The following is a 10,405-nucleotide window of genomic DNA, read 5'->3' as shown; positions in this document are numbered from 1 at the left end:
ACTTAACCACGCTTAAACCCGTAATAAGGAACAAACAAGGTGTTCTGAACCAATCCGTAAAAACTTGAAACAGAAACAAATAAGGTGTACCTAACCATGCTTAAACCCGTAACCAAAAAAACAAACAAGGTGATCTTAACCATTCGTAACAACTTGAAACAAAAACAAACAAGGTTTATTTAACCACGCTTAAACCCATAACAAATGAACACCCAAAGAAAACATATAGGGTGTTCTTAACCATCCATAAACAACTGGAAACAAAAACAAACAAGGTGTATTTAACCACGTTTAAACCCAGAACAAAAAACAAACAAAACGTTCTTAACCATCCGCAACAACTTGAACAGGAACCTAACTCTCTACCTAAGATAATACGGGATTGGAGAATCTTGATAACGTGCGACGGCCCGTGCATTACCTTTGGTCCCCTATACCAAACTGCCCTTGCTGGCCAGGGGGGAACATAGGAAAAGTACTCACCAATACATACCAGGCTACCCAAACTGGGTAGACGGGATCATCAATACAGTACTCAACCAACCTAATAATAAAAAACAAACAAGGTTTTCTTACCATCCGTAACAACTTTAAACAAGAAACTAACAAGGTGTACTTAACCACGCTTAAACCCGTAATAAGGAACAAACAAGGTGTTCTGAACCAATCCGTAAAAACTTGAAACAGAAACAAATAAGGTGTACCTAACCACGCTTAAACCCGTAACCAAAAAAACAAACAAGGTGATCTTAACCATCCGAAACAACTTTAAACAAGAAACTAACAAGGTGTACTTAACCACGCTTAAACCCGTAATAAGGAACAAACAAGGTGTTCTGAACCAATCCGTAAAAACTTGAAACAGAAACAAATAAGGTGTACCTAACCACGCTTAAACCCGTAACCAAAAAAACAAACAAGGTGATCTTAACCATTCGTAACAACTTGAAACAAAAACAAACAAGGTTTATTTAACCACGCTTAAACCCATAACAAATGAACACCCAAATAAAACAAATAGGGTGTTCTTAACCATCCATAACAACTTGAAACAAAAACCAACAAGGTGTATTTTGCCACGGTTAAACCCAGAACAAAAAACAAACAAAACGTTCTTAACCATCCGCAACAACTTGAACAGGAACCTAACTCTCTACCTAACATAATACGGGATTGGAGAATCTTGATAACGTGCGACGGCCCGTGCATTACCTTTGGTCCCCTATACCAAACTGCCCTTGCTGGCCAGGGGGGAACATAGGAAAAGTACTCACCAATACATACCAGGCTACCCAAACGGGGTAGACGGGATCATCAATACAGTACTCAACCAACCTAACCTAGCCTGTGCCTCGGAAAGCAGATTCTCCTTATAACCCATTACAGGTATTATCTTACCAAGACCGTGCATTACCTTTGGTCCCCTATACCAAACTGCCCATGCTGGCCAGGGGGGAACATAGGAATATTACTCACCAAAACATGCCAGGATACCCAACTGGGTAAACGGAATCATCAATACAGTACTCAACAAATCAAACAAGGTGATCTTAACCATTCGTAACAACTTGGAACAAAAACAAATAAGGTTTATTTAACCACTCTTAAACCCATAACAAATGAACACCCAAAAAAAACAAATAGGGTGTTCTTAACCATCCATAACAACTTGAAACAAAAACCAACAAGGTGTATTTTGCCACGGTTAAACCCAGAACAAAAAAACAAACAAAACGTTCTTAACCATCCGCAACAACCTGAACAGGAACCTAACTCTCTACCTAACATAATACGGGATTGGAGAATCTTGATAACGTGCGACGGCCCGTGCATTACCTTTGGTCCCCTATACCAAACTGCCCTTGCTGGCCAGGGGGGAACATAGGAAAAGTACTCACCAATACATACCAGGCTACCCAAACTGGGTAGACGGGATCATCAATACAGTACTCAACAACCCTAACCCTAACCCTAACCCTAACCCTAACCCCTAACCCTAACCCCTAACCCTAACCCTAACCCTAACCCTAACCCTAACCCCTAACCCTAACCCTAACCCTAAACCCTAACCCTAACCCTAACCCTAACCCTAACCCTAACGATTGACAAATAGAGGTCGTACCCAAACTCAACAAAATCCAAGAACAAAAATATCCCACTGACAAATAGAGGTCGTACCCAAACACTACAAAATCCAATTGAAAATGGAAGAAGTTTACCAATGACAAACAGAGATGGAACTTACCTATAGTCAACAAAATCTAAGAACATAGATATCCCACAGACAAATAGAGGTCGTACCCAAACTCAACAAAATCCAACCAACAAGAGTAGAAATATTTCCTAAAATAAACCAATTGACCGGGGGACACACACCAGGGTCTTGATCAAGCCCAGGTGGCCTGCCTCAAGGAGAGGGTGTATAGTTTGTTTAAAAGGCTGAAACACTCAATGATCCTGAGGTACACTACTGATGAATGTGTCCTAAATTTCTAAAAGTAATCATATAGAAATGCGGAGAAAGAACAAATAAGGTGTTCTTAACCACTCTTAACAACTGGAAACAAAAAAACAAACAGGGTATTCTCAACCACTCTTAACAACTTGAAACAAAAAACAAATAAGGTGTTCTTACCCACTCTTAAAGAAAACAACTACGTCTACCAACGACTAATAAAGCATCTAAACAACAAATATAAGCAAATTACTCTGGACCTATACTACTAAGAGGAAACAAGCATCCTTTTAAATGTAAGTCACCTTAAACCCTCGTTAGGGGACTTCTCCTTGAAGCCAGAATATGCCAATATTCTTTAACCCAAATGGGATAACTACAAAACATGAACCTAACACTCTACCTAACATAATACGGGATTGGAGAATCTTGATAACGTGCGACGGCCCGTGCATTACCTTTGGTCCCCTATACCAAACTGACCATGCTGGCCAGGGGGGAACATAGGAAAAGTACTCACCAATACATACCAGGCTACCCAAACTGGGTAGACGGGATCATCAATACAGTACTCACCCAACCTAATCTAGCCTGTGCCTCGGAAAGCAGATTCTCCTTATAACCCATTATATGTATTATCTAACCAAATCTCTCTCCCCTTTCTTTCCTCCTCTTAAAGGCATTGACATGGCGCAAGATAAGGTGTACAACAACTTCCAACTATTGATTAGAGTCTATTCTCATAAATTAACAACTATACAAAATAACTTAGCTTACAATTATTTTTTTTTTTCTCTTTTTTCATTCTTTTTCTCACTCTCTTCCCCTTCTCTCAGGAAACTGAGAGAGCTGGGACGGTAGAGAATAGCCCGAACAGGCAGGAGGAGAATTCAGTCCGAACAGACGGCTCTCCTTCCCTCTACCTCCCTTCTACATCTACTTCTCCTCCACTTCCCTCTCCTCTCCAACCCTATCCTAAAACCCTGACCCTAACCCTAACTTTAGCTCTAAACCTAACCCTAACCCTAATGTTAACCCTAAGACTTAACCCTAAACCTAACCCTAGACCTAACCCTTAGCCCAACCCTAAACCTAACCCTAGCCCTGGTTCTAAACCTAACCCTAACCCTAACGTTAACCCTAAGACCTAGCCCCAAACCTAACCCCGAACCTAACCCTAAACCTAACCCTTATCCTAACCCTAAAACCAAATCCTAACCCTAACGATTGACAAATAGAGGTCGTACCCAAACTCAACAAAATCCAAGAACAAAAATATCCCACTGACAAATAGAGGTCGTACCCAAACACTACAAAATCCAATTGAAAATGGAAGAAGTTTACCAATGACAAACAGAGATGGAACTTACCTATAGTCAACAAAATCTAAGAACATAGATATCCCACAGACAAATAGAGGTCGTACCCAAACTCAACAAAATCCAACCAACAAGAGTAGAAATATTTCCTAAAATAAACCAATTGACCGGGGGACACACACCAGGGTCTTGATCAAGCCCAGGTGGCCTGCCTCAAGGAGAGGGTGTATAGTTTGTTTAAAAGGCTGAAACACTCAATGATCCTGAGGTACACTACTGATGAATGTGTCCTAAATTTCTAAAAGTAATCATATAGAAATGCGGAGAAAGAACAAATAAGGTGTTCTTAACCACTCTTAACAACTGGAAACAAAAAAACAAACAGGGTATTCTCAACCACTCTTAACAACTTGAAACAAAAAACAAATAAGGTGTTCTTATCCACTCTTAAAGAAAACAACTACGTCTACCAACGACTAATAAAGCATCTAAACAACAAATATAAGACAAATTACTCTGGACCTATACTACTAAGAGGAAACAAGCATCCTTTTAAATGTAAGTCACCTTAAACCCTGGTTAGCGGACTTCTCCTTGAAGCCAGAATATGCCTATATTCTTTAACCCAAATGGGATAACTACAAAACATGAACCTAACACTCTACCTAACATAATACGGGATTGGAGAATCTTGATAACGTGCGACGGCCCGTGCATTACCTTTGGTCCCCTATACCAAACTGCCCATGCTGGCCAGGGGGGAACATAGGAAAAGTACTCACCAATACATACCAGGCTACCCAAACTGGGTAGACGGGATCATCAATACAGTACTCACCCAACCCTAACCCTAACCCTAACCCCTAACCCTAACCCTACATTCAGCTGAACGCACCACCCTCTGCAGGGCCCGCCTGTCCTTAGCAGTACAGTTCCCAAACCAGGCAGTGATGTTGCTTGTCAGGATGCTCTCCACCGCTCCAGAGTAGAAGGACTTGAGGATCCTCACTGAGGATCCTCACTTGAGGATCCCAAGTGGGACTTGAGGATCCCACTTGGCGATAGTGGCGCCGCCCCTAGCGGTCGCCTGCGCCGGCGCTCCGGTTTCTTTCTTACTCTTTAGTATTTTTTTCCTTTTTTTATCACAATGTTCGCCAGAAAAACATCAACAATTAACTCATACGGCCGCGATGCACTCATGGATATAAAAATTTCCCTAAACGAACAACTTTGGGACTTTTTATCCGTGGGAGCAGAGTGGCCGGCGGAAATCCTACGCGGGAACACTCGCAACAACAACTACAACAGAAATGGAGTCGCTGTTCCACGAGCCGGCCCACGGAGGAAGCACCGAGGTAAACGAGGCGGCATTCGGGTCAGAATGAGGACGCAACCTTACCGTCCACCTCTGCCAAGCATCCTTCTTGCTAACGTCCAGTCCCTGGAGAACAAGATGGATGAACTTCGAGCGAGGATTCAATTCCAGCGTGACACGAGGAACTGTTGCGTCCTCTGCCTGACGGAAACATGGCTGACCCCACTGGTGCCGGATGAAGCCATACGTCCAGCCGAGGCCTTCTCCGTGTTCCGCGGCGACAGAACGGGAGAGTCGGGGAAATCCAAAGGTGGAGGCGTCTGCCTAATGGTAAACAACCGCTGGTGTAACGCCAACAACACCAAATTCCTCTCCCACTCCTGCTCGCCGAACCTGGAACAGCTGACCATACTATGCCGTCCATTTTATCTCCCCCGGGAATTCAGCACGGTCATCATTACAGCCGTTTATATCCCACCGCAAGCGGACACCGACGCAGCTCTGTCGGTTCTGCACGATGTGTTGTGCGGATTTCAGAACAGACATCCCGACGCGGCTGTGGTGGTGACTGGGGACTTTAACAGGGCCAACCTGAAAAAAGTTCTGCCTTATTTCCACCAACACATCACGTGTGCCACCAGGGGAGACAGAACTCTGGACCATTGTTACACTCCTTACAAGAACGGATACAAGCCCGTCTCGCTCCCTGCTTTCGGGAAATCAGATCACGCCGCGATCTCGCTGCTTCCTGTTTACAGGCCTCTGATCGCGCGGGATCTGGTGATGACGAGGGAAGTGAAGCGGTGGACGGACCAATCAGAGGCTGCGCTTCAGGACGCTCTGACTGACGTAGACTGGGACATGTTCCGAGCGAGTTCAAGTGACGTCAGCGAGTTTACGGAGGTTGTAGTAAGTTTTGTGGCTACGCTCGCGGATGAAATCGTTCCCACGGTGAAAGTTTGGATATTTCCAAACCAGAAACCATGGGTTGATAAATCCATCCGCTGCGCTCTGAATGCGCGCACGGCCGCTTACAACGACGGACTTGTATCTGGCAACATGGACAACTACAAAGCGGCGTCGTACAATCTGCGGAGGGCGGTGAGGGACGCCAAACGGACGTACAGAGACACCGTGGAGCTGCAGATGGAGCGGGGGGGACACCAGACGCTTGTGGGAGGGGCTGCGAACAATAACTAACTACAAGAGCAGCTCCTCCCCAGCCACGAGTGCGGACGCCTCCCTGGCCAACCAACTGAACTCCTTTTATTCGCGGTTCGAGTCTGGCAGCAGCACCGCTAGCTCGCCGGCTAATTGGAGTTACACCGCTGGGGACGAGCACGCACTCTCAGTGTCCGTGCATGAGGTCAGGAGGGCTTTGATGCGGGTGAACACCAGGAAAGCTGCGGGTCCAGACGGCATATCTGGACGAGTACTGAAGACCTGTGCTAACCAGCTAGCTCCGGTGTTCACCACAATATTCAACATCTCCCTGGCTGAATCAGTGGTCCCATCCTGCTTCAAGAGGTCCACCGTCGTTCCTGTCCCGAAGATCGCCTCTCCAACCTGCCTGAATGACTACCGTCCGGTGGCCCTCACCTCGGTGGTCATGAAGTGTTTCGAGAGGTTGATTAAGGATTACATCTGCGCCTCCCTCCCCCGCACCTTGGACCCGTTGCAGTTCGCGTACCGGCAGAACAGATCCACGGATGACGCGGTCTCTCAGGTACTGCACACCACGCTCACGCACCTGGATGGCCAGAAGGGGGCCTATGTGAGAATGCTGTTCATTGATTATAGTTCAGCTTTCAACACCATAGTCCCCACCAGACTGGCTGTCAAGTTGTTGGAGCTAGGATTGAATGCTCCGCTGTGCACCTGGATCCTGGACTTCCTCACAGGCCACCCCCAGGTGGTCAAGGTGGGGAAGTACATGTCAAGCTCCCTCACCCTGAATACAGGATCCCCCCAGGGCTGCGTCCTCAGCCCCCTACTGTACTCCCTGTACACACATGACTGTGTGGCCAGGTCCAGCTCCAACACCATCATCAAGTTTGCTGACGACACCGTGGTCGTGGGCCTGATCACCGACTGCGATGAGAAGGCCTACCGCGAGGAGGTGGCTGACCTGTCACTCTGGTGCCAGGACAACAGCCTCCACCTGAACGTCAGCAAAACCAAGGAGCTGATTGTGGACTTTAGGCGTGGATCACAATCGAGGACGCACGCGCCGTTGTGGATTAATGGGACTTCTGTCGATAGGGTGAGCAGCTTCAGATATCTGGGAGTCCACATCACTGAGGACTTAACATGGACTGTTCACACAGACACTCTGGTGAGAAAGGCGAGGCAGCGTCTCTACCACCTCAGGCAGCTGAGGAAATTCCGGGTCTCGGTGAGGATCCTCAAGTCCTTCTATTCTGGAGCAGTGGAGAGCATCCTGACAGGCAACATCACTGCCTGGTTTGGGAACTGTACTGCCCAGGACAGGCGGGCCCTGCAGAGGGTGGTGCGTTCAGCTGAACGTACCACTGGAACTACCCTCCCCCCCTTGCAGGAGTTATAAACCAGGAGGTGTAGTAGCAGAGCCCGTAGGATCATGAAGGATCCTCATCACCCCAACAACGGACTGTTTCAGCTGCTGCGGTCAGGCAAGCGCCTCCGCAGTCACGCAGCGAGAACAGAGAGACTGAGACGGAGTTTCTTCCCTCAAGCCATCAGAACTGTCAATGCTGACCTCATCAGGGGTCCTAACTGAGCCATGCACTAGGCTCCACTACCTACTGTACTGTATGTAGCATACTGTACCGCATACTGTATCACTGTTCAGGGTTGTTCGTGATGCCGTATTGCTGCGCCGTACTGTTGTATACTGTGCTGTATTATCCCAAACACTACCTCACACTATTCACATTCACATGCCACTTTAATTCACATGCCACTTTAAATGCACATATCTGTATATACATAGCCATATTCCTTCAACCTATTCCATTTTATTTCAATTTCTTTTTTATTGTATTTTATTCTATATATTTTTTAGAATTAGAATTACATTTCACTGCATATATGTATGGAAGTATGTATATGTATGTGACAAATAAAAATCTTGAATCTTGAATCTTGAATCTTATTCTATAAGTATTCCACTTACTGTATTACGTTTTAGGAGTCAGTTAGTCGGTCTATTAGAAAGTAATTTTCTACTTTTTATTTTATTTTATTTTAGTACTTTTTCCTAGGACTTCTTGTGTGCTATCACCGGGTGCGTTGCATTACATTTCACTGCATATATGTATGGAAGTATGTATATGTATGTGACAAATAAAAATCTTGAATCTTGAATCTTGAATCTTGAATCACTGAGACCCAGAATTTCCTCAGCTGCCTGAGTTGGTAAAGACGCTGCCTCGCCTTTCTCACCAGAGTGTCTGTATGTACAGTCCATGTTAAATCCTCTGTGATGTGGACTCCAAGGTATTTGAAGCTGCTCACCCTGTCGACAGAAGTCCCATTAATAACCAAGGGCGTGTGCGTCCTCGGTTGTAATCCTCGCCTAAAGTCCACAATCAGCTCCTTCGTTTTTCAAGACAATTTTTAAAAAATCAGTTGAAAACTTTTGAAAAACAAAAGAACAAGATTGGGATTAAAACAAAACAATCCCTTTTGTGTCCACCTATTTAACAATAATCCTTGAATTAAACAGATTGGTCAAAACCAATCTAGAAACCTTTTTGAGAAACACTCCCCATCTAAAAGAACATCCAATAATTTCGGCCAATGGAAGAAATCAAAGTGAAAATAATTTAGTTAAAAGCCAATTGGTCCCATTAAATCCATTAGACCTTTAACAGAATGACCAGAATTTGACCCGAAATTATTAATTAGCAGTTCACATTAAAAACAAATATTTAAAATTTGGCCCACCCTAACATCCCAAACAAAAACCGGCATTTATTTTATTACCTGCAATAAATGCAATAAACAATATGTCGGAGAAACAGGAAATTCAATAGGACAAGACTATCTCAACATAGTGATATTATAGAAAAACATGAAACAAATACATTTATTGTCCAACATTTTTTGATCCATGGTTTTCCTCACTTGCGCATAATGGGTCTCCAGAGCCAGCTGAACGTCGACGTTTGTATAATTGAGAATACATAACGTCGGCGTTAGTATATTTGAGAATACATAACAAGTGGTATCAGGTTGTAGAATTAACAATGAATGGAATAATCCTCTTTCCAAAGTGGAAGATGATCCAAAAACCACAAACAACAATAATGAATCAATGTGCATTGATTCAATTGAAAATGCAGATTTAAGTCGAGAAGCTAAAAATATTGATGAATGGATCTTGAGAAAAACTGAAAATAAAAACATCTGAACATAATTGTTCCATTGATCTTTAAATTCAGATACATGGGAGGAAAACACCTCTGAACCCAGTTTGAAAAATAACTATCCATTCTTCATATGAAGGGCCCATTTCAAGAATTCAATATCTTTTCTATATTATTTAACTCAGTTTAATGTAATTGCTGTTCCTTTCTATATCTTGTATTATGTTTCCCACTAACAAAGCAGGAAAATGAGATGTCAGATCCAGCTGACGTCCCAAGTGCTGGTGAACAGACAAAGCCAGAATGCTGCAGAGAAACGCAGAAGAGGCTTGGGCTCAGTTAGAATGTAGATGGTGAAAGAACGTCCTGAATCTGAATCTGCTGCCAAGGTGAGTTTTATTTTTTTCCCTTTGTTGTTGGATGAACCATTTGTTCTTGAGGAAAACAGTTAATGGTGTTCTCTGTCGGCATACAGTATGATGAAAAATGACAATTATATAGAAACAGGAAAATAGATTTTGTAGACCAAAATAATTAACTGGATTTTTGGACATTTGACAAAATATAAAGGGGAATTGTTTTTTAATATTATTACCTAAAGAACCACTTTGCAGTTTGTCTTTTCTAAATAATTACATGTTAATTATATATTTGGGTTTTGTTTGTATGCTTCACTGAAATCTCCATGGAAACTGAAATGTCTGTTGTCACAGAATTCCTCCCTTTTCAGCTGTTTGTGACAGTCCTCTCCTAGCAACCGGCCGGATACATCCATAAGTAAAAATCTCCAAACGGTCCATGTAAATGGTTTATATGGATTAATTTATAATAAATGTATTATTCACTAAATGTAAATTGTTCAAACTGGAAATGTGCATATGTTGTAAACAGCACAACATTAGACCAAGTGAAATCAATGAATTACAATTCATGTCCTTCACATTATTATCAGGTATTTCTTTACTAT

Source organism: Zeus faber (assembly GCF_960531495.2).
Source record: "Zeus faber genome assembly, chromosome: 6".
NCBI lineage: Eukaryota > Metazoa > Chordata > Actinopteri > Zeiformes > Zeidae > Zeus > Zeus faber.
Note: the sequence above shows the minus strand (reverse complement) of the source record.